Source organism: Nannospalax galili, unplaced genomic scaffold (genome assembly GCF_000622305.1).
Source record: "Nannospalax galili isolate Female #2095 unplaced genomic scaffold, S.galili_v1.0 scaffold577, whole genome shotgun sequence".
Lineage (NCBI taxonomy): Eukaryota > Metazoa > Chordata > Mammalia > Rodentia > Spalacidae > Nannospalax > Nannospalax galili.
Window position 1 is genome coordinate 1,620,385 of NW_008340387.1, and position 26,308 is coordinate 1,646,692.

At 41.8% G+C, this 26,308-nt stretch overlaps 1 protein-coding gene across 3 annotated transcripts in view; it reads right to left on the reverse strand.

Moving 5' to 3' along the window:
- The window catches only part of Nfyc (nuclear transcription factor Y subunit gamma), a 64,960-nt gene extending 40,503 nt beyond the window's left edge, over window positions 1-24,457 (reverse strand). Inside the window, exon 1 of one of the 3 annotated variants that reach the window (XM_008835433.3) lies at window positions 24,238-24,457. The gene's annotated coding sequence lies outside the window, so the exon portion shown is untranslated. Of the gene's footprint in view, window positions 1-14,150; window positions 14,311-23,730; window positions 23,879-24,237 lie in introns of those variants that run through there. The other 2 variants (XM_017798754.2, XM_029564647.1) reach the window with 2 other exon arrangements.
- Between the last annotated feature and the right edge of the window lie 1,851 nt (window positions 24,458-26,308).

Below are 26,308 nucleotides of genomic sequence, written 5' to 3' on the forward strand. Positions count from 1 at the left end.
ACAACTGTGTATCCTTTATACTGTGTGTGCCAATATGCTGTACTGTGTTCAAGTATGTAGAGGTCAAACGTGGATGTCAAGGGTCTTCCTCACTCTCCACCATATTTTAAAAAATATTTTATGTATTGGGGCTGGAGAGATGGCTCAGCGGTTAAGAGCACTGACTACTCTTGCAGAGGACCAGGGTTTGATGCCCAGCACCCACATGGTGGCTACAAACCATCCTTAACTCCAGTTCCAGGGAAATCCGAAGCTCTCTTCTGACCTCCGCAGCACTGCACAGCACGGGTACACTCACATACATGCAGGCAATACACTCATACACATAAAAATATTTTTAAAATACTTTATTATTTTTACTTTATGTGTATGAGTGTTTTGCCTTCATGTATATAAGTATACCACATTTGTGCAATGCCTGCAGAGGCCAGAAGAGGGTTCTGATCCCCTGGAAATGGAGTTACTGATGGTTGTTAGTTGCCATGTGGGTGTTGGTCATCAAACACAGGTTCCTCTGCAAGAGCAGCAAGGTTTCTTACCACTGAGCCATCTCTCCAGCCCCTCCACCATACTTTTTTAGACAGTCTCTCACTGGACATGGAAATCACAATTTGGTTTCATTGGCTGGCCAGCAAGCCACAAAGATCCTCCTGTCTCTGACTCCCTGGCACTGAAATCACATGTACATGCCATCATAGCCAGCTTTTTTATGAGGGTCCAGGGGACTGAATTCAGGTCCTCATGCTTGGGCAGCAAGCACTTACTTCACCAACTGAGACATTTCCGCAGTGCCCCCTCCCTTGTGCCCCTCACTCTTTTTGTTTAGTTTTATTTATTTATTTACTTATTTACTTATTTATTTATTTAGGTTTTGTGAGACAGGATCTCAATTATGTAGCCTTTGGCTGACAGCTGACATAGAATTCAATGTAGACCAGGCTAGCCTCAAAATCACAGAGATCCACCTGCCTCTGCCTCCTGGGTCAGCTGGGACTAAAGGTGCATGCCACCAGGCTCTATTATTGTTATTTTTGATGCAAGGCTAGCCTCTAGCCTGCAGTGATTCTCCTGCCTCAGGTGCCCCAGTGATGAGATTACAGGTGTGAGCCACTATGCTTGGCTAGTTACCACCAGCTAATAACCATCTGTTAACTCCAGTTCCAGGGGAATCTGACGCCCTCTTCTGACCTCTGTGGGCACTGCACAAAGTGGGTGCACTTACAGACATGCAGGCAATACACTCATAAACATAAAATAATAATAAATAAAATATTAAATAAATAAAGGTTATCTTCTTTCGTAAAGATTGGCTGCAGAGATGGCTCAGTGTTTAAGAGAGCTTGCTGCTCTGGGAGAGGACTGGAATTCAGTTCCCAGAACTCACATTAGGTAGCTCACAACTGCCTATAACTCCAGCTCTGGCAACCCAATGCCTCTTCTAGCTTCTGTGGATACCTGCACACATGTGCACACACACAATGAAAAGAAATCTCTTTTAAAAAGGACTGGAAATTCACTTGAGAACCAAAGCTTAAAGAACCTATGGGCTTTCTCAGCCTGAAACACAAATTTACCAACTTTTGTACCTTTACTTTTCCCAATCATTGTGAAAAATATGGTTCTAAAATACCAAGGCACTAGATTGTTACACTTCTCAAGGTGGAAATTAAGAAAGCTTAAAAGTTTGGTAAGCTGCAAATTCCTCCAAGAAGTGGGACTTCCAACCAATAACGGAAATGAAAAGGCTTGAGACCCAGTTCACTCTCTGGGGCCTGCTGAGCCTTAGTCTAAGCCTTCTATCACAGACATTTCAATACACATTTAAAGGAGGAATCATTATACTGATTCTAAATTCTACTCTTTCAAAATTATACCTTATGCTACACTGTGAACATGGTGAGAATAGTATCTTCATTGTGCAGCATCATTCCAAGACATAAGACTCCCTTTGTTCTCATTATTTCACTAAGGGTAAATAAAGAAAGGACTATAAATCACAGCTAGGGTATCAAAGCAACAGATTACTTAAGAACACCATGACTCATCTAAAAACACTGATCTCTGTGGTTCAAGTCAAGAACCCAAATTTGGAAACTTTACGATACACACCACAAAAGTGTGCATCTACATAGCTGAGAAATACCACAGAACTCCTAACCTAGGCCTAACCATCTATTCTGGAAATCATCTATTCATATGACCCTAATGAACTTAGGATTCACTAAAGGTAATTTCCAAAGCATTTGTCTAGTAGTATCTACTTGTACTTTGTTCTAAAAAGTACCCATGGTCACCTTTTGCAACAAAAACTTTAGAAGTATGTTTTTGCTCCTTTTAAAATCAACTTATTAGGTGATCATTTATATAATGCAAGACTGGGAACAAGGGTGAATTTTCTTTTGTCTGGTGCTTTGTTTTCTTTGTTTTGAAACAGGGTAGCACAGAATGGCCTTAAATTTACGGTAATCCTCCTGCCTTACCCTCTCATGGGCTATGGCATGGGTGTGAGCCATCAAAAGCCTGGTCCTTCCTACTTTTAAAAAACATGTGTCTTGCTGGGCGTAGTGATGCACGTCTTTAATCCCAGCACTTGGGAGGCAGAGACAGGCAGATCTTTCTGAGTTCGAGGCCAGCCTGGTCTATATAGTGAGTTCCAGGACAGCTGGGGCTACAAGGAGACCCTGTCTCAAAAAGACAAAAAGACAAAAAACAAAACAAAACAAAAAAAATGTGTCTTTTGGAGATTTAGGCACAGAAAAAGGGAAGCCCATGAAACAGACTGATTTTCTGTACACAGCAATTGAGTGCAGTGCAAAGCACACTGGGCTCATTTCTTAGGCTCTGCCTCCTATTTCCTCAAACTCAAAATGGAGATAATTTTCTGTGTCACCCACATTAGTAAGTACTAAATAAGAGTACAAAATTACTTAACTGTAAAGTACTATGATTCACATAAATATGCACACTGTTGCAAGCTTAACTATCTTTGAGAGTAGCTGCATGGGCATTCCGCCAGTTAATTACCAGGAAAAGGGGGGTCCACAGAGCTCAGGATATAAATAACCAAGTAAGATGGCTGGAAATTTACCACTATTTCTCTAGTGTAAAGTTTCTTACTACTATTATTGAATTCAGGATAATTACAAAATACTAAGCCTAGAAACTGAACATAGGTAGGTGCTTTATACTAAAAAATTCTGTTAGATCCTATAGTTGAGGCTGGTCTCATCACTGGTGTTAACTGTGTATGCTGCTCTTTGCTGTTATGATCACATGGCTGTATATCACTTGCTAAATGGTAAACACTGCCAAATTCCTACATACATACTTTTGGTTGGCTTCAAATAGGACACTGCCACTTGAGACTTCACACAGCTAGCATCAGTAATACTAAATCAAGTACAACTCAGAAATCAAATCTTTGCACTGGATGGAGATATGCATATACATACATGCACACACAAATCTCAAAAAACTCACAAATAAGATCTCAAGGAAATATCTGTACATCTTCAGAGCAAGGGAAGACCACCAAGTTCTAGGACAATATTTCTTTTACATGTCAAGGCACATAGAAAAGAATGTCAATATTAGCTTAAGATACGTTCACCCAAGATCATGTATCATACACACATGAAACTCAAAACATTCTGAGGAAGATGGGAACTAAACAACACTTTTACCTTGTTCTGTATGCCTGGTTATAGATATTGTCTAGTTTTAAACTTAAAAATTAACCAGTAACTTTCAAAATTAAGAATACTACCTTCTACCTGTGTGTGGTGGCACATGCCTTTAATCTAGCACTTGGGAGGCAGAGGCAGGTAGATCTTTGTAAGAGCAAGGCCAGCCTGGTCTACATAGTGAGCTGGGGCTACAGAAAGGCCTTGTCTCAAAAAGAGACAGAGAGAGAGAGAGAGAGAGAGAGAGAGAGAGAGAGAAAGGAACACTACCTTCCACCTGTGAGTTTCCCATTCAAATAGAGGTGCATAATCAAAAAAGCTTAGAGGACAATTAAATTAAAGCCACCATGCTTGTTTTTGGATTTATCAACTTTAGGGTCTGACACTTTTTGTTTCTCTCTCTGACACAAAACTGTAAATTCTGGCCATTCTCTCCCTTGATTATCTTTCAATCTGTCACCCTGGTTCAGCTATAACAGAGGTGAATTTAAGTTACAAATATGTAGGCTGGAGCTATAGCTCAGTGGTAACGTGCTTGCCCACCATGCTCAATATCGCATATTGTCAAAGAAGGGGGGGAGAGGGAGGAGGAGGAGGAGGAGGAGGAGGAGGAAAAATAGGAACCCAAATATACTACACCAAGGCTGGTATTTCCCACAATCTGTCAGCTGGATATCTCCAATTAGAAAGCTATGCAGAACTGAAACTCACCATGTCCAAACTCAAATTTGTCTTTTCTCCAAACCTGCTCTTTCTACACCTTTTCTGTGTCTATACTAGTCATTCAGACTTAGAATCTCTTTTCTCTTCCATCCCTCAAGTTCCATGAACTGCTGAATTTTGTAATAATAGTATCCAACAGTGTCCTCACCTGACCTTTCTTCAATACTGCCACTATCTCTATTCAAGCCTCCATCACCACCATGCAATAATAAAGATGATGATTACGATAATAGTTAATGCCCAGGGCTGGAGAGATGGCTCAGCAGTTAAGAGCAATGACCGCTCTTGCAGAGGACCCGGGTTCGATGCCCAGCACCCACATGGCAGCTAAGAAATGTCCTTAACTCCAGTTCCAGGGGAATCTGAAGCCCTCTTCTGACTTCCGTGGCACTGCATGACACGGGCGCACTCACATACATGCAGGCAATACACTCATACACATAAAATAAAAATTATAAATAAAATATTTTTCTAGAAAATAATGCCCATTCAGCCATCACTGTGAGCCAGATACAGTCCTAAGCCATTTACAGTACCATCACACAATCACCTAGCAAGCATGTCTAACTTTTTGACACTGTAACACATGCCACGCATGTCATCTTCTGACACTGTTGTCATCTACAGAGTTTGTGTTCCAAGAACAGCAAGAACAAACGTCACACACACCAAAAAATCTTAAAATGGTTGAAGTTTATGATTTTGTGCTGGGCCACATTCATAACTATTCACATACAGCCCACACACCTACTAGGATTGTGAACCTAGGTATGTCATCTAACTGTATAGTTGAGTTTCTAGTGTACTCTTCATTTTATACAGGATATGTAATAGAGCTAGTATAAGCACAGTTCTGATAAAGCCACATCAATCTACTACCCAAATCTTTAACACTCATCAATGTCAAGCACAGCCTGTTATTTCTTAGCCTGGCAGTCAAAGCCTTCCAATGTAGGATCCCAATTTCCCCAGACCCCTTTCTTTCACCACTCCTTCCTGTCATTCATTCACTCATTTCTTTATGCTTTAAGCCTATTTACTGGTCTCTTCAGGGCAAGCTCCACTTTGTGAATTATGGCCTTTTTCCAGATGTTCCCTATGCCTGGAATGTCCCTGTTTCTACCTCCCTAAGTTCAACAGCCAGTTCAACTGCCTTCCTTCCTAAACTGAGATCTCATCTCTTTGAAAAATTTTTAAGTCCAGACTGGCCTTAAACTATGTAGCTAAGAATGACCTTGAATTTCTGATCCTCCAGTCACAACCTCCTGAGTGCTAAAATTTCAGAGGCCTGCTTCTGCAGCTGGTGGGCTTTATGCATGTTAGGACTCTACCAACTGAGCAATTTTCCCAGTTTAATTAAATTCTCTAAAGTCTATGTACTTTACATGTGCTTTCCATACCACTTCCTAATACTTGATATGCATCATCAGTTTCCCTACCAGATTGTTTGATCTGGAGTAAAATTTTACTTGTGCACTTTTTTTTTAAGGTTTCCACATTAAAAAATACGCATGCACAGTAAACTGGTAAAGAAAGCGTAAAGTGTCAAACTTCAGGATCACCTACTGTGTAAGAGGTAAGAACTATGTAATATAGGTAGAAAAAAGAAAACCTAGTTCGATCTGAGTATTTCCAATCAATTAAGTCTTTCCCTTAGTTTTCTATATAATAACACCAAGAAAATGGATCAAAATGACAGTACTTCCAGGAAAAAAGGATAACCAAATCAGCACTCTAGTTGGCTGTGTTAGTACTCTTTCTTCCTTTGAACAAAGAAACACAAGGTCACACACAAGCTATGTTGTGCCGCTTTTTAAAAAGTTAAACATTTACAAGTTGTTTTTTTCTTTAGTTCTTCCTTTACACTGGAATTTATAGTTCTTATCCTTTAACTTGCCTCTTTAACTGCAGGGAGATGAACTGTAATTTAATTTATAATGCTTTGAGTAGAGAAAATCTTTGGATCAATTATTAAATGGGAGAGTTTGACTTTGGAAAGTCACAGGGAGAGAAAAAATAAGGGTAATAATACAAATAAAAACTGACCAGTTCTAAAGAGCTCGCCCCAATACTCAAAACAAATTAATAAAACTAACCTTCTACATAATGCAAACATGAGGTGCATACTATCCAGCTATAGCTACTAGATATAAGTCTCAATCACAGCATACTTCAGGACTTAATATTACATAAGTTATAAATTTAATTCTTCATTCTTTCAATAAACTAATTTTTGTTCAAGTGTATAATGGTGGTTAGAAACCTTTTAGTTCTAGAAATGGCCTACAAAATAATCAAAAAACAAAAATTCACAACTACTTAGACATACATGAGCATACACCCAAATTATACTATTTTGCTGGTAGAAAAATCAAGTTACCATAGTTAAAACTATTATTTTGGGCGTACGTAGACAATAATTCCTATTTTAGTCTTGTCAGATGCTTAAATGTTGAGATATTTCACTAAATATATCCCCTTGAAGATTCACTTAAAAAACTAGGTCCAGGGGCTGGAGAGATGACTCAGCAGTTAAGAACACTGGTTGTTCTTGCAGATGACCCAAGTTCGAATCCCAGCTCCCACATGGCAGCTAACAGCTGTCCATAACTCCAGTCCCAGGGGATCCAACAGCCTCTTATGACCTCCGCAGGCATTGCACGACACAGGTGCACTTACCTGTATGCAGGCAATACACGCATACACATAAAATAAAAATAAATTTTTTTTTAAAGTTTAAAAAAGAACTAGGCCCAAACATATTGGAGAGTTAACTTGTTCTTGAAATGTACTTATAAAAAATAAGAACTAGCTGGCATGCAGGTGTTACACTTGTGTACCTTACTTTACTTTACTTCCTTGTAATGCATCAAAGTAACCCAGTTCTCTGGGACACCTCTCAGCCAGGTGGACACCATTAGATTCCTGGCTGATTCTCAGTTTTCACAACAAGCAACTGGCTGAGACAAGAGATTTTTCAGATCCCAAAGGGACACTAAGTTTGCTGCCACAGCAAACTTTCTAACCAACAGACTCCACCTTAGATGTCTGAACTGCCTCCGTTGGTCTATTTCTCTCTTCCTTCTGTATCCAAACAGCAAACCTGTACAGATGTACCAAAAGGAAGAAAAACAGGACAGATAAAAACGATGAATTTGAGCAAGAGTCAAATCTGATTTAATATAGGCCAGTCACTAAAAAGCTGAAAAGATCTTAATAGAGCACCTAATCTCTCTGAGCCTCACTTGCTCTTTTATAAGACCTAGATGAGTTCCCAAGATTCCAAGGGGCTAGAAGCATGGTAGCATGTTTACCTAAATTATTCTCATCAGCCTAATCTAGGAGTATTTAAAGCTTACATGCATATTACTGGGGATACACATGGGCAAAAATAATCTAACTCCCTAAGACCATGATGAGTTTCAAGGGACTTAGGAATGTAGCTCAGTGGTAGAGGAAAGGAGAGAAGGACAGTAGGGAAAAGGAACAAGAAGGAGAGAGAGAGAGAAGGTGAGGAGCAGTAATAAAAAATGTTTTTTAGGTTCCTGAAGCCCCTACAAAAGCACATAGCTTCTTGAAAAGGAGCCTAGTCTTATTTTAAGAACAAAAGCCCTATAGTAACTAAAGCCTACAGTCAGAAAGGATGCTGTTTTCAGACAGTCACAGCCCTGGAACTGGAATGCTATTTGGCTAAGTCAATGTTAATTTTGCTGAATCTTATTCTGTATTTTTTTTTTCAATGCACAAAAATAAGACAGGCATCAATGCTGACTGATCATGCCTGAGAGAAAGTAACTTAATAGGATAGGGGAACAAATACCACAAAGTATCAACTGGGGGGGGGGTCACCCTAAAAATAGGTAACACTAAGCATATTAAGTGGGTGTGAAAGCAATCTTCAGGGGCTTCCACCATTTGTTACAGAAGTGTGAAATTTATGTTAGTGCTTAGATTTTAATGAGACTGATTTTCTTTTGAAAGTCTTCATCCCAACATTTACTTGCTTGCTCCTACTGCAAGCTGTAACTACCTTCCAAACTCAAATACAGAAAGATCATAGACCTCAGAGCAACCAAATAAAAAAGTTCCTTTAGCACACAAGCTAAAATGTAACCTCTAAGTAAACATCAGCAACCATTACAACTTGCCTGCATTATAACACAGACCTCAGCATCCAATCAGAACAGGCTCCCAGTCTTTATTCTGAGAGATTCCTAAGTTTAATGCTGATTTTATTTTTTGTTTTGTTGGGTTGTTTTGTTGTTGTTGTTGTTGTTTAATCTGTCGTGTTGTGCAATGCTGCGGAGGTCAGAAGAGGGCTTCAGATTCCCCTGGAACTGGAGTTAAGGACGATTCATAGCTGCCATGTGGGTGCTGGGAATCGAACCTGGGTCCTCTGCAAGAACAGTCAGTGCTCTTAACTGCTGAGCCATCTCTCCAGCCCCAGCTGGCCTGGAACTCACTATGTAGACCAGACATGCCTTGAACTCAGAGATGCACCTGCTTCTACCTGCTGGGATTAAAGGCATGCATCACCACATCTGGCTCTTTTGTTTGTTTATTTTTGAGATAGGATCTTATTATGTAGCCCTGGCTAGCCCATGCTAGACTCAAACTCACAGAGATCTGATGATCTCTTTAAATTGCTGGGATTAAAAGCATGTACCACCAGGCCCAGCAATTTCTCTTTTTTGGTCTTTTTGAGACAGGGTCTCCCTGTAGTTCCAGCTGACCTGGAACTTGCTATGTAGACCAGGCTGGCCTCGAACTCACAGAGATCTGCCTGCCTCTGCCTCCCAAGTGCTGGTCTTGGGAGGCAAGCTCCAGCAGTCTCTTTTTAAAAGCAGAATTCCAATTTTTAAAAAAATACAGGAACTGGAGAGATTGCTCAGTAGTTAAGAACACTGGTTTTTCTTGCAGAAGATCCAGGTTCTAATCCCAGCACCCACATGGCAGCTAACAACTGTCCATAACTACAGTCCCAGGGGATCCGACAGCCTCTTCTGACCTCCACGAGCACTGCACAACACGAGTGCACTTACCTAAATGCAGGCAATACACGCATACACATAAAATAAAAATAAAATTTTTTTAAAGTTAAAGTAAAATACAGCCAGGAGATGGCTCCACAGATAAAAGCATTTTCTCTGCAAGCCCGAGGACAGCAGTGACTCCTGAAAGTTGTCTTCTGATCTCCACACACGCTCTATATACACACATGCCTGCACATGCACACGTGTGTAAAGAATAAATTTTTTCCTAAAAAGCAACATTCCTACCTCTTCGTATTCTGAGATCCTTAATTTTTTGTTTTGTTTTTTGAAGCAGGGCTTAGGCTAGCCTTGAACTCATTTACTCAAGGGATGACAAACTACTAGATCCTCTAGACAAAGCCCTTAATTTTGGACAAAGGAGTTAAAATTTCTTCATGGGACTCTTGTTATGGATGATAGTTTCGCAATTTCAAAAGGTACTTGCTGAAATCTGAGTTCAATCTCTGGAACCCACAGTGGAAGGAGAGAATGACTCCTGAAGTGTCCACACACACACACACACACACACACACACAGAGCCATTTCACATGCACACCTGCATACCTACACACATACACATCATAACACACATACAAAAGAGTATTTTTAAAATTTAATAAGTATATGACAGAATCCTGTTAACAAATAGAAATATGTACATAAAGTCTAGATCAGTTGTAGCTCAGTTAATAGAACCTTGCATGCATAAGGCCCTAGGTTTGATCCTTGGCCCTAAGGTATGGTGGCACACACCTATAATTCCAGCACCTGAAGAGGGGGAGGCAAAAGGGGCAGAAACCCAAGGTCATCCTTGACTAGAGAGAATCAAAGGCCTGCCTGAGCTGCATGAGACTGTCTCAAAAAAGGGGGGGTGGGGCGTGGCTTAGCAAGTAAAACTCCTGCCACCAAGCCTTTGTGACCTGAGTTCAATCCCCAGAATCCACATGGTAAAAGGAGAGAACTGACTCCCAAAAGTTGTCTTTTGACCTCCAGATGCGCACGCACATGTGCACACACACACATAAATAAAATGTAATTTTAAAAGAATTTTTAAAGGGGGCTGGAATGATGCCTCAGCAGTTAAGGGCACTGGCCACTCTTGTAGAAGATTGGGTTTGAGTCCCAGTACCCACATAGCAGCTAACAACCATCCGTAACTCCAGTTCCAAGGGATCTGATGCCCTCTTCTGACCTCTGCAGGCATTGTGCGACACAGGTGCACTTACGTACATGCAAGCAATATACTCAAGACATAAAATTTAAAAAAAAATTTTTTTAATCTTTTTTAAGACAGTGTCTCCCTATAGCCCCAGCTGGCCTGGAACTTGCTATGTAAACCAGACTGGTACTAAACTCACAGAAATCCACCTGCCTCTGCCTCATGAGTGCTAGGATCAATGCTACCACACCTGGCAAGATAATGGTTTTGTTGTTGTTAAAAAAAAAAAAAATTGGGGGACTGAAGAGATGGTTCAGCAGTTAAGAGCACTGACTGTTCTTTCGTAGGACCTGGGTTCGATTCCCAGCACCCACATGGCAGCTAACAACTGCCCTAACTCCAGTTCCAGGGGATCTGACACCCTCTTCTGACCTCCTCAGGCACTGCATGACATGGGTGTACTTAATATACATGCAGGCAATACACTCATATACATAAAATAAAAATAATAGATAAAAATTTTTTTAATTCATTTTGGTCTTTCTGAGACAGGGTCTCCCTGTAGCCGCAGCTGGCCTTGAACTCAGTGTGTGTCCTCTGCCTCCTGAGTGCTGGGATTAAAGATGTGCTCCACCACACCGGGCAAAAAAGGAAGAATTTCTAAAGAAAGGAAAAGGGGGGGGGGTGTGAGATGGCTTAGTGCGTACACTACACAAGCATGAGGGCCTGAGTTTGGATCCCCAGCATCCACATAAAAAGTCAGGCACAGTGGTGCAGGTCTATCTGTAATCCTAGAACTGGGAGACAGAGACAAGAGGATCCTGGGGGCTTGCTGGTCAGCCAGTCTAGCCAAATGGTGAGAAACCCTGCCTCAATAACTAAGGCGGGAGTGATAAATGAAATCAATGTCAACCTTTGTCCTCCACACAGACACACACACACACGTGTGCACAATTTGCACACACAAAAATACAAACCCCAAATGCTATATTTAGGTCCCTTTCGTGAGATATATCCCAAGTCATTCTTGAATGATCTGAACTTCTGATCTTCCTGTTTCTACCTCGCAAGTACTAGGATTACAGTAGGGCCACAATGCCCGATTTATAAAAGCAATGCTGAGGATCAAATCCAGGCCTACTGATATACATCCTGGGCTGCAAATCCCAGGGCTAGACAAGCACTGTACCAACTGAGGTACACTTCCAGTCTGTTAGATCCCATTTTTATATGAGAGGACATTGACCCTAAATGGCAGGCTTGCCCATATTCACAAAGCTGAGTGTGACTTGAACAAAGGACTCTTTAGACTTTAAATGGCTTGTACTGTGTTGTCTCAAAATACTGTTACCAGAGTGAAAAACAAAAAGATGCAAGGCCCCAGCTAAACCTCCTCAACCCCAATTCCTCTTGGCCTCTTCCAGTCTGTGTTACAATTAGCTCCAAAAGACTTTGGCTCTTTCTGGATATAAAGGTTTCCTCATTTCTCTAGAAAACATTTACCTGTCTGAAGGGTTAAATGATAGGACTGTATAAATGCTCTTCAACAAAATATCAAATGAAGGGACCTACAAATACCATTCAATATACAGGAAATATCTTAGTTGCTTCAGGTTTTGCACAGACATGCCTATGTGTGTTTTCCCAAGTAGTGGGTAACGTTAAAAATAATTTGGCTAGATGTGTTTCTCAGCAGCTAACTCCACAAGTTCATAGTTTTCCCCATCTTTACTTTTACTTCTCTGCTCCAGGTCTTCTCTCAGAGCCAACAGGGTCACTGAGTACCTGCATCTGTTTTGCAAATAATATATAAAACTTGACACAACTAAAAACATAAACATCAACAGCCTGTACAAGATAAATTTAAATAATCATTGCTTAAAATACTTAGCATATATTCCTTTCTCTTAGGACTTAAAATTCCCAGACTGAACATTTTCTTAATATAAGCATTCCAATCCCACAAAAGGAGTTTCATAAATACAACTATTTTGAACTCCTAAAATACCACCCTCTTCACTAACAACCCTCTAGATTACAAAGACGACAAGGGGGGCATGCAAGGAATTCTAGATCTGTTAGGTAATTCCCTGAACTATCATAGCAAAAGGACAGAAAATTTGCTGGGGGGCGGGGGGCACGAAAAAGCAAGGGGAGAGAGGGTGAATGCAGGCCTATTGTCTTATTGCTTAAAAACGCCTAATTAGAACCTGTAACAGATTCCTAGGAACCACTGGACTTGAACATCCAGAAGTACAACCTTTCATCTTTAATAGAGCTTTTCAATTCAGATCTGTATAAACAAACTTTGTCCTTTAATTTTTCAACTCCTCGGCAGTTTTTCAAGGTCACTTTTCCAAAGAGCGACACAGGCCTGCATCCAGGAGCTTGAGTTGTTCTACCAAAAAACCTAAACCCCCTTGAATCCCCTCAGGTAAATCCTTTCCTCAAGGGGAAGCAAGGGGAAGCAGAGCAACAGCCTCCAAACTTCTCTAACAAGGCCTGATCGTTTTCCCTACCCAGACACCGAGTGCTGCTAGCTCACAGCTCTACACTGAGTCTGCTGCAGAAATGTGCCAATGACCTTCATTCGATATTTGCAAATAAAAAGAAAACAAAGAACTGCTTTTTAAAAGATCAGGCATATTACATATCTTAGTATCTGGGACTGATGATTTCACTATTCACAAGCACTGACTAGTCACAGATTAGCAACCTATATTAGCTTCATAGCCTTAATGAAGGGGGTAAATATCAAGGGCAAAAAATAGGGTATCTATACTCTTAACTTTTCTATTTACAAATTGCAGGTAAACAGTTTAAATATTTCATACTGAAAATGAAAAGCATTTTGCTCATATAATTTTAAAGAACTAAATCAAAAGCTGACAAAATGTTTGAAATTGGTAAAAAGAGATAAGCTCTTGTCACTTGCAGCGTAACTGAAGAAGTATGACTCTAACCAGCACGCCAAACTAAAAGGAACATTTTAAAACAAAGACTTAACTGATTCTTACTAAAATGTAGAGGCAGACAGGTAAATCAAGAAAGTTATGGGAGAATTTCATGATGGCATGTGGGCCTTTGCCATTAAAACCTGCATTAGTTGCAAATCATATTTTCATGTAAATTTCAAAGAGCAATAATGTGGCCTCTAACTTTTAAAAGCATCAATGTCAATAAAGTACATAGATATAGAAAAACTCTTACAAAAACTCAGCTTATTCTGTAGGAAAGCTCCAGTGCACTTGAACAAAGGAAAATTATTTGGAAAACAGTTAAGTTTACCCAATGCAAAGAGAAAGTGCTTCGCTTCTGTATGCTCTGAAAAATGATTAGCCCTTCTTCTATCTAGCTTGTCAGACTCAACTAGGAAAAGAAATCCTAGTTGAAGGACATGCAAAATCCAAACAGCAAGGTAGTCTAGGTGCACCAAAAAGGTATGCATGGAATGTAAAGTGGCCATTTTCTGAAACAGTGCAACTTGTCTACACTCTCTGAAGCTAAACAGTCTCTATCACTTTAAGACACAAAAAAAAGAATTAAACTTACCGGGAACTGCATTAATTTTACATGTAGTTATTTATATCTCCTTGGGCAGGGAGAATTTAAGTCATTTCTATCCCTCCCCCCCGAAAAAAGGACGGAGGAAACAAAAGGCAGCAGGAGATGCAGAAACCTGATTCTGGAATGTCCACTCCAGTGAAAACCTGAACAGCTGTCCTCCCACCCCCCAGCAAACTATTCGCCATTTTTCTTTGTCTTTCAGCTGACCCCTGCCTCAGTGAAAAACTCCGAGGCTCCAATGAAGCCTGCAGCCTCCTTCCACTTTAACAGTCAAAGGCATTCAATCTAGCCTGCTATTTGACACCAAACCTTGCCTCCAGAGCAGTCCCATTGGCTGAGCTGCTTTATCAGCTAAGAACACAAAGCCATGATTGGCTGTTAACGTCATCAGTTACCTCCTTTGTACACTTCCTGTTTTAAAGTTACCTTGAGAAGCAGAATAGGGGTCAGATTCTAAGCTTCAAACCGGGGAACTTAAGGATTGGAAATACCCAGCAAATGCACACAGCAGCTGCATATGGCCTCATGTGCTTCTAAAACAGGGGCTTGTACATTTAGAATTATTCTTAAAAACCAAAGGAAAGGGTAGTTACATTTCCCACCCAAAAGATTTCTTATTGGCTAGCGAGTTCCATTTAAAATATTTAAGATAATTTAACTGCTTCTGATTGGTCATGAATGATGTCTGTAAGCTATTGCTACAGTAGCCTACGGCAGTAAACCAGAGAAGCAATATGCACAAGGTTGGAAAGTTATGAGTATCTACCTTCAGTTTTCTACTGATCATTAACAGAAGAAAAAGAAAATTGGGCAGTTATCCAAAGGAAAACAAAGCTTTCTTAATAATCTATCGATGAGTGAAGCTGATGTGATGCCCATACAACAGTTGTCAGGATTTCTTAAAAGGTGCCTATGATTATATTCAGGATAATTTTTAAAACACATATTACCAGGGAAAGGCACTTTATTTTAAAACATAAACTAACCAAAACAGGAAAAATTAAGGGTAATATATGAAGCTGGTGGCAGAGACAGTGGCATCTCAAAAGAATTGCATCACCATGCCCTATATTTAAAATGTGATAGAAAAAAAAATTGCCTTCTATGACATCAGAACTCTTGATCCAGGATGGTAGCATACACCTGTAATCCCAGCCAATGAGTAGGGATACTGATGCAAGAGAATTTAGAATTCTGGTAAGTTCTATACAGCAAGCCCGTGGGCTTTGTTTTGTGTGGTTTTTTTTGTTTTGCTGTTTTTGAGACAAGGTCTCCCTGTAGCCCCAGCTGGTCTGGAACTCACTAAGTAGACCACACTGGCCTCAATCTCACAGAGCTCCGCCTGCCTCAGTCCCCTCCAGTGCTGGACTAATGGTGTGTGCCACCACCCCTGGCTTCATTTTGTTTTAAAGAATAAGCAGCAAGACAGATTTCAGGAGCGGTAAGAAGTATTTTTCTTTGACTCACTGTAGTTTTTGGAAACATTCTAGGGTTCTGAAGGTCACCAGTGGAGACCACAGAGTTACTTATAGATTTGGGGCCCTGTTACTTAAAATGTTAATTATATGACATCAGACTAAATCTGAGCCTAAGTTTGCTCATCTGTAATACACAAGTTAACATTCTTATATTACAGGGTCATTGTAAGGATTAAATTACCTAACAAAGTATATTGTTCTGTGATTAAATAAGCATTGAAAAAATATAAAGTGCTAAATGTCATTCAATTAACTCTACCTCCTTGTTTTGACAGAGAGACTAAAGTGCAAAAAGGAACAAGACCTAAGTTAAGGCCCTAAAAGCGACTTTGAGGTAATGTCTCTTCTTTACCCTACATCCTGCAGCAAGTATTTCCTCAGCTATAAAGGGCAGTGTGGGAGGACTCCCAGCTGGTACTGAAAATCTCTGGTTTTTAGGACGGAAATCCAGACCTTTCATCACCAATCTCAGCCGAGGTCTGGTTATTGTTCCAAAAGTCTGCCCTTCAATTCTGCTTTTGATGTACCAGATTAAAACAATCATGTCCCCAGCTACTCTGTGAAGTTCTTGGGCATAGGTTTTACTAGTTCTTGGCAGTTTACAAGAAAAACATTTCAACTCCTATTTCTCATCAGCAGTCACCATAGTAGAGCTCAAACCACAGTGGGAAGAGAACTCAAATTACCCTTAAATTTCCATTTGGCAGCCTAACCTATTCACTCACTGTAGCTTTCTCTTCTCTAGCTGCTATTACTGTGGACTAAGTGCCTTATGGGACATCTTCCCTGGCCCTGCATCTCAGCAGCCCTCAATGACATAATTGCATCTGGTCACCCTAAAAAATACTGTGGTCACTGCACGATAACACCAATAACTCAGGTTACATGGTTTAAGCTCCAATGTGCTCACAGAAAGGTGAGAACTGATGCTCTTGGCCAAAACACTAATTTTTTAATCATAGCTACATGCCTACTAGCTGTATGATCTTAGTCAAGTTACTTAACCATTCCTGAGCTCATTTCCTCAAGTTTGAAGTGATAAAATAGTATTAACTCACAGGAGTGTTTAGATAAATGAGAGCACTCGGCAAATCCGGAATATGGTGGGTACTCAATAAACACCTCAACATACATTTAGTATGGTGCTTACAAACACTATACATACTTTTTAAACACATCTTTATTAGCACAGAAGGGATTTTAAACCAGGAGCAAATCTGTAATCCCAGCACTCAAAAGGTTGAGGCAGGAGAATTTCTAAGAGCTCAAGGCCACCCTGGGCTACACAGTAAGCACCAGACCAACAAGGATCAGGGCTACGTAGCAAGACCATGTCTCAAAAACCAACTATCCCTTGCCCCCTACCCTCAAAAAGATTTAAACCAATCTCACCCTTAGCCACAGTTGTCAGTTAACAGGGAGTAGTGGAAATAAAGGAAAATTGTAGGGTGAAATGTCCTAACTAAAAGGGAACATGCTGGGTCATGTAGGAATACTGGTCTATCTCTCTAAGATCTTCAGAGTTTTGGTTTTTTTTTTAAGACGCAAAAGCCGTACCATTTTAATGCCAAATCTTTCCATTTTAAATTTTGTTTCAAAGCCTTTTAAAAATTTATAAGCAAATCAAAGAAAACTAGAGGCTACCTGATTACAGTTTCTGCCCCAAATTGTTCAACTGACTTGGTATTGAATAACTATTAGCTACTTCTCAAATCAAACCCACCTCTTTTTTTTTTTTTCAACCTATTTTCAAAACAATCTGACAGAGCTGGGTGTGGTAGTACACACCTTTAGTCCCAGCACTTGGGAGGAAGAGGCAGGTGGATCTCTGTGAGTTCAAGGCCAGCCTGGTCTACATAGTGATTTCCAGGCTAGCTGGTGCTACAGGGAGACCCTGTCTCAAAAAGCAAAAAAAAAAAAAAAAAAAACGCCAGGCTTGGTGGTACAAGCCTATAATCCCAGCTACAGGCTAAGGCAGGAGGATAAGTGAGGTAACTTAGTGAGATACTATCTCAAAACAAAAGGTAAAAGAAAAGAAAGCTAGAGATAAGACTTGGTGTTAGAGCATTTGCCTCTCATGTGAAAGACCCTATGTACACAATCCTGAGGAGAACAATAACACCCTAACAATTAGTTTCGAAGATAATCCCCAAGGATCCAGGAACCTTTTGAGCATCATTAGAATAAAGAAATGTAGCACTCACTGGTGCTTAGTAAATGGTTACTGAAAGCTAGTTAATGAATGGGGGAAAAAAAAGAGACTTCGGGTAGATGATAAATCCTAAATTATTTGGTTTTAGAAAATAAATTATAGTCTTCAAAGTATAAATTAAGATCCACGGATATAAAAATTATTGAAAGGGGGGTACCTACTTCAGCTCTCAGTGTCCAAACATGGGGCAGCTACCTGGAAGCTATGAATGGGGTTTCTAGTCACAGGCTGCTTCAACACTTAACAGAGATACAGAAAGACAAGAAGAGAAGGAGCAGCACGTGGAAGAGCACAGAAAAAGCCCAGTCTTTGCACCAGACAGATTCAGATTCTAATTCCTCATCACCATGACTTTAGCTCAGTAGTCTCATGTTACCTACCTAAAAATCCACTGCAGCCAGTCTCCGGTACTATAAAACATCTTAAAAGGTTAAGGGTATTTTTGTTTGTTCAATAAATACAGGAATAGGCACTGTGCTAACTAAACCCTGAATACTAAGTAAGATATAATGCCTGTCCTCAAGAGGGTTAAAAATCTATTACAAGAAAAAAGAAAGCTAACACAGGCATTCATGGTGTTGTGTTAAAAAGGATCTCACCCTGGCCTATTTAAATGTCAGGTTGCTCAGAGAAGGCTTCTTGGGCAGTTAAGATCCTAAAAAAATAGGAGCCCAATTAAGATAGTGCAAACCAACCAAAAAGCACTAAACTTCTAGAAAGGGCTGTTGTTTGACATGGTAGCAGACAGAGGTTGAAAATAGAATGAGAAGCCAGACATGGTGGTGTATATCTGTAATTCTATCACACAGAAGGCTAAGGTCAGCCTCGGATATATAGTTGCACTAGACCCTGGCTCAAAAATGGAGGAACAGGGCTGGAGAGTTGGCTCAGTGGTTAAGAGTACTTACTGCTCTTCTAGAGGACCCTGGTCAGTGGTTAAGGGTACTTACTGCTCTTCCAGAGGACCCTGGTCAGTGGTTAAGAGTACTTACTGCTCTTCCAGAGGACCCTGGTTTAGTTCCTAGCATCGACAGGGCAACTAACAACCATCTATAACTCCAGTCAGAGTTCAATGGAAGCATACTTTCTGGCATGTATAAGACCCAGGGCCCTGATCCTTTCATTCCAGGGACTCTGATGTGGCCTTCTGGCCTCCATGGGTATTGCATGCACATGAGACACATATGTGGGCAAAATATCCATAGACATAAAATATAAATTTTAAAAAAATTTAAAGAGAAGGAAAAGGAATGAAGCCAGTGAGAAGAGGGAGAGAAAGGAAGGAGGGAGGAGGGAGAACACTGACTTTCTTTTTGGCAGGTTTGGTGGCCCATGCCTTCAATCCCAATGCCTTTAATCCCCAGAACTTGGGAGGCAGAGGTAGGAGAATCTCAGGCCAGTGTGGTCTACATAGCAAGTTCCAGACCAGCTGAGGCTAAAGACCTTGTCTCAAAAAATAACAAGAGGCTGGAGAAATGGCTCAGTGTTTAAGAGCACTGGCTGCTCATACAAAAGAGCCAGGTTCAATTTCCAGCACCCATATGGTGGCTAACAACTGTCCTTAACTCCCGTTCCAGGGGCTTCGACACCTTGTTCTGACTTCCGTGGGCATCGCACAGACACAGGTACACTAACATACATGCAGGCAATACACTCATACACTTAAAGTAAAAATATTTTTTAAATGACAAAAAAAACAAAAAAAAAATTAAATCAGACTGAATAGACTGTATTTATTATTAATGCATGAGTAGGCACATTGGAAGTCAGAGGACAACTTTTGGAAGTAGGTTCTTTCCTTCCACCATGGGTTCTGGGGAATGAAGACTTAGGTCATACCCACTAAGTCACCTCACTGGCCCAGGACTCGGTGGCTAATAACACATGTAGAATAATACTGTACCTGGTAAGTGCTTTAAAAAAAAAAAAAAGGAGCTGCTACTAATTGATATTATTTATTAGAAACTGAACTGGATGATCTTTGAAGTCATATTAATCTCTAGAACCTTAGTCACATAACCTCATTTTCAGAAGCCTTTTTCTACTATAGGTCAAGTTATCCTATACAAAACATTCATGTTTTTACATTTTTATTTATATTTTTTATGTATGAGTGTTTTGCCTGCATGTATGTTAAGTGCACCCACATCATGCAGTACCCATGGAGGCTGGAAGGTGTCATATCCCTTGAAACTGGAGTTACAGGCAGTTGTTAGTCACCATGTGGGTGCTGAGAACCAAACCCCAGTCCTCTGTTAGAGCAGCCAGTGCTCTTAACCACTGAGCCACCTCTCCAGCTCCCAAAATACTCATTTTTAATTCACAAACTACACTAGAACTGCTCAACCAGGCTCCACTACGCACCCAATCATAACACGAAACATTTATTAGTTCTCACAAAAATATGATGTATAAAGGTTCTAACCAATAATTGTAGAATAAAGAAATGCACTTCACTTTGGTCACTATTCTGTTAAAAATTTTAGTATAAAGTAAAGACTACAGGCAACTCTATGCAGATAACTTTCCAAAATGGTTAAGAGTGTGACATGTGGAGTTTTCCTTTTTTTAATTTAGTACTACTGAAAATGACCGTAAATAATTCTCTGCCTTCCAGATTATTGCCAATCAAGCACACTCTGCTTCCTAAGCTTTGTCATATCATAATGCACTTGCCACCATTTCAGGGTACAGTAGTAATTTTTAAAAATATTTTATTTATTATTTTTGTGTGTATGCGTGTATTGCATGCATATAGGTGAGTGCACCCTTGTCATGCAATGCCCACAAGAACAGAAGAGGCCATCAGATCCCCCGGAACTGGAGTTACAGACAGTTGTTAGCTGCCATGTGGGTGCTGGGATTCAAACCCAGGTCTTCTACAAGAGCAACCAGTGTTCTTAACTGCTGAGCCATCTCTCCAGATCCTACAGTACTTAATTTTTAAGACAGTTTAAAACGGCAAAGATATTCAACTGTGAAGATGGCATGTACTTCATTAGCCCTCACTCTTGTAAAATGGACCTATCATGCCAGCAGCGGAGAGATATGCATTCTTAACAATGGGCAAAGACTTTCACTTCACATAGCTCTCTGGACGATCTGCTGCCTCTGAGCTTGGGGATTAGAGTAGCTACTTCAGTAACTCAGCTTTACAGCAATGGCATGATAAAAAATACTCTATATACCAGTATCATTTCCAAGTCAACCCATTCCTCCTTTCATTGAAAGGCCACTTAAGATCACTATTTATGGTTCATACCTTTGAGCACATTTAAATAGGGCAATCTATTAATAATTGAATCTTACTGTTAACTGTAATAATACATACTGTTAATAATTGAATATTACATACTGTTGACTTTCAATAGACAGTATTCACTTACATAGTACATTACCTTAGACACTGAGATTTAAACTTGTAATTTAAAACTATTCTAGAAACATTCAAATGCAAAAGGTAAACTCTAGCTCAGCTCTCTAAATTGCACCTGAAGTTTTAGCCAATAGAAAGTTCTCTCTCTGCAGATCAGAAAACACAACCCCATACTAGAAATGAGTACAGATGTTATCTCTGCTATCAGACACATCCCTGTTGAAACACTAAGTGTGGGAAGGGTGCAACAAATCTTGCAACTTCACAAAAGTTTTTGCAGGTATGCAAATTTTATTCCCAACCATTCCACAATGTCTTCCTAAGTATGCAGTACCACACCTTGTTTATACAAGGCTAGTGATCAAACCCAGGGCTTTGTGCATGCTAGGAAAGCATTCTACCAACTGAGTTACACCCCAGAGCCTTCCTTTAAAAGGTAATCTCTACCAGTAAGTCAATGCTCTCACAGGTGGAGGAAATGCTGTCTAGTGGACCAAGAATCTATCCAGTGACTGAGGGTAGACATGGCTGTCCTTACAAAGCTAAATGACCTCTGTCAAGGTTATCTCATCCTTCAGAGCCTCAGCACAAAGAACCTGACTGAAAGAGCTGAAGATGACTTTGTGACCTAAGATGCGATTTTTTTTCTTTTTTCATAGTAGTTTACAGTGTCAAGATAATACAGAGTTTAATAAGGGCTTAAAAAAAAAAAAAAAAAAAAAAGCCAGGCTTGTTTGCACATAATTTTGATCCCAGTACTCAGGAGGCAAAGGCAGGCAGAACTCAGAATCTGAGGCCAGACTGGTCTACATAGCAAGTTCCAAGCCAGTCAGGGCTACATACTGAGATCCTGGCTCAAAAATAAACTGTTATGGTGGCTTAGTCTAAGCACTCAGGAGGCAAGCAGGTCTCTGTGAGTTCAAGGCCAGCCTGGTCTACATAGTGAGTTCCAGGTCAGTTGGGGCTACTGAGAGACTCTCTCAAAAAAAGCAAGCAAGCAAGCAAGCAAGCAAGCAGAATAATGACTCTCAGTCAGTAGATGGCTCATTTGGTAAAGGTTCTTACCACCAAGCTGGAAGACCTAAGTTTAATCCCTGGATTTCTCATGGTAGAAGAGAACACACTCTCACAAATTGTTCTCCGACTCACACAAGTATACCATGGCACAGGTACCCACCTACACACAATAAATAAAAATGCAATAAATTTTTCTTAAAATAATAATAAGGGCTCCAAGATCCAAGTATGGTGGAGCCTGTCTGTAATAAATACCATCTATTGGGAGGTGGAGCCAGGAGGACCAGGCACTGAAGATCATCCTCAGCTACACAGTGAGTTCAAGGCCAGCCTGGCCTACATGAGACTCTGTCTCAAAAAACAACCAGGGGGAAGGGTAGATAGGGGGAAGAGGGATAGGAGGAAGAGGAAGGAGGAGCTCTTCAGTGTAGGAATTAAAGAGTTGCAGACCTGTGTCTAAATCTGTGCTCTGTGACTTCCTAGCTGTGGACCTAAGCAAATTCCTGGGTGTTTCTGTTATTTTTTTGTTGTTTTTAGGGAGTCTCAACATACTGCACAGGCTGACCTCAAGCACCATCCCACCATCTGGACTACAGACACTACACCAGGGAAGTGTATCTAACTCAAGCAAATTCATTAACTCTCTGTTTCCTCACATAGAATGAGAATGAAATGGTATTATCTGTGTAGGATTATACACAGAGTACTTGTACATCCCAACTGGTACCTTGTAAGCAAGCAGTCAACACAAGGTAGTAGCTATACTATTCCTGAGTTAGAGTCGTAGACCTTTAGCTTTATTCAACACTTTCAAACTTAAAGTATTCTTCCTAAAAGCAGAAAAATTTCATTAAAAAAAAAATCTCAAAATTAGCATGATCACAAAACTCTCTAATCTCTAACTGCTCTCTTAACCCCAATTAAGTTGTGAGTGGTGACACACACCATTAATCCTAGCACTCAGAAGGGAGAGGCAGGCGAAGCTGTAAGATCAAGGCCAGCTGGGGAGACCTACGGGGAGACCCTGTCTCAAAACTAAAAATAAAAACAAAACACTTCGTAGTTATACAAATACTCCCAAAAATACTTTCTATATTAAACTGATTCTACTCAGTGCTGTGCTAAATTGGACAGTTTCTAAGACCTGATACTTCTATCCAATGTGATTCCTCTTTCTCTTTACCTGCTCTTCACATCACATTTCAGGTCCTTTAACCGGACTCCAGGGCTCCACCCACATCTTCCTAGTTTCAAAGTCTGCATTCCACAGCAAAAACCCCAATCTGATTCTGTGCTTCAGGTCCTCACTCCCTTTCCTCCCAAGCCATGAGCTCGGACTTCAAAGTCATTACCAAACTGGGTCACGCTCCGCTCCAAGTCTAGCACCCCTGCCTGCATCTCAAAGGCCCTTGTTTACAAGCCTCGCAGGGGCTTGCACGCCCCCATCCTGCAACAGGCTGAGGAGTCTGGAATTACAAGTACCCCCAATTCCAGGCCGTACGCCAGGCTACCCCGAAGTGCCAGCCACGCCACCACTCTCTCCTTCCCCTTAGGGCCTCCAGCTTCGCCCCGGTGTCTCTCGCCACGCCAGCATTAGAGGAGTCATCGCCCCCGGCCGCCAGAGCCTAAGATGAGCGCATCCCTACAGCTGCCAATGCCTTCATCACCCCCCCAGGCCGAGCCGGCGTGACCAATAAGGTGCCAGGTCCGCGGCCTCCCCGCCACCGACCAATCACGAGCGAGCCCCCCCGCAGTCGCCTTCCGCCAATGGGAGAAAGCCCGTGGGCCCGGCCGCCCAAGCACACGGACCCCGCGAGCGTAGCGGCGGCGACAGCGGCGGGCCTTGCGAGGACATAACATGGCGGCGGCCGGCCGGACAGAAGTGAGCGGCGGCCGCGGAGGGAAGTGAGGGCTCCGCCACGGGCGGGAAGCGCCGCCCCCCCCGCCCGCCACCGCCCCGTCCACCCCCACCAGCGCCCATACACTCACCGGCCTCTCCTCCCGAGTCCAGAGAAGAGCAGCAGCCGCCCCCGCGCTTCTGCGGCGTCGGGCAGTGTAGAGGCCCGGCCCGGTGGAGGGGAGGGGGAAACGTGCGTCACGAAGAACGGACGCGCGCAGAGCGGGGGCGCAAACAAGATGGCGGCCGCGCCGTTTGTATCGTCTCCCTTTCCCCTTCCCCCTCCCTTGGCGCCCGCACTCCCAGCGTCCCATAGTACGCAGAAGCTGAACGGCCTGAAGTCTCGCGAGAATTGGGAAGGCGTGTTTGCGCCTTCTGGTCCCACCCCCTTCCTGGGGGTCCGGAGGCGTGGCTTGGTGACCTCGTTGGACGTTCTAGCCTGGTGGTTCTCAGCTCTGACCCCCTTGGTTTTGAATCGGGTCTAGGTTTCTGCGTTTTGCCTTGTTTTGAATCTAGAGGGGGAATAATGGTGGGGAACGAAGGACGTCGAAGGCATGCCAAGATTAAAAGGTGGCCAGGGACGGGTGAGATGGTTTTGCAAGCCTGGGGACCTGAGTTCGAGCCCACGGTGCCAGGGAGAACCGGCTTCTGACCTTCACACGTCTGCCATGACGCAGGTGTACACACATAAAATGGTTAAAAGTGGGTGCGGTTGGGAGATGGCTCAGTAAAGTGCTTGCCAGGAGCACGAGGAGCGGAATTCAGGTCCTGAGCACCCATATACAAAGCTGGGCACAGCGGTCCGCCCAGGAGGCCAGCCTGTCTAGCTGAATCGGTAACCTCCAGGTGCTGTCTCAGAAAATTAGGTAGTGTTCAGTGCTTAATGCACTGACTGCTCTTGCGGAAGACCCAGGTTCGAGTCCCGGCACCCACATGGCAGCAAACAACCGTCCATGACACCAGTTCCAGAGAATCTGACGCCTTCTGACTTCTGAGGGCATTGCATGACACGGGCGCACTTACATGCAGGCACTCACACATACACAAGAAGATAAATCCTTTTTTAAAAGTACGGTGGAGAGAGCCAGGTGTGGTGGTGCATGCCTTTAATCCCAGCACTTGGGAGGCAGAGGCAGGGGGATCTCAAGCAGATCTCTGTGAGTTCGAGCCAGCCTGGTCTCCATAGCCAATCCAGGCCAGCTGTGGCTACAGGGAGAGCCTGTCTTTTTAAAAAAAAAAAAAGAAAGAAAGAAAATCCGGTAAAGAAGCCATTGAGGAAGATATCCAGATGTCAACTTGTGGCCTCTACACACGTGTGCCTGCACTGAACAGTGGCTAGTCCCTAGGGAATTGCACCTCTCACCCTAATTTTGGCAAGTGTGGCCTTGATTTGTAGTCTGATTGGTTATTTTTCTAGTTTTAATTTTTAATTTTTTTTGTTTGAAATTACATGTATGTGTTCATTTGTGTGTGCACATGCATGTGGAGTCTAGAATGTGTCTTCCTCAGCTGCTCTCTGCCTTATTTTTTGAGGCAGGGTCTCTCGATGAACCTAGAACTCATCAATTTGGCTAGACTGGCTGAGAGAGCTTCTGGGACCCACTTGTCTCTACCTGACCAGTGCTGGAATTATAGGTGCACATCACTACATTTAGCTTTTAGAGGATCCAAACTGAAGTTCTCATGCTTGCAGGGCAAGCAATATATCCACAGGAACCCTCTCATGAGCCTGTTTTTTGTTTGTTTTTACTTGTTTGAGACAGGGTCTCATGTAGCCCAGGCTGCTCTCTATCTTACTATGTAGTTAGGATGATCTCAAATTCCTGATCTTCCTGTCTCTATGGCCCAAGTGCTTAGATTACAGGCCTGTGACACTATGCCCAGATTGGTTTTGTTCTGTTTTGTTTGAAACAGGGTCAAAACACTCTAGTTTCTACCTCCTCAATGCTAAGCATGTGACATGACAAAGTTGGCTTAGCCTTGTTTTGATCCAGGAAATGTAAATAGAGGGCTAGTTCTTGCCTAGACTTCATGGGGCCCTTGGCCCAGTACTAGAAAAAAGAGGAAGAAAAATACAAATAGAAACAGAACAAACTCTCTTTTGTTGTTTTAATATAGGACTTCATGTAGTCCAGGCTAGCCTCAAACTTGCTCTGTAGTCAA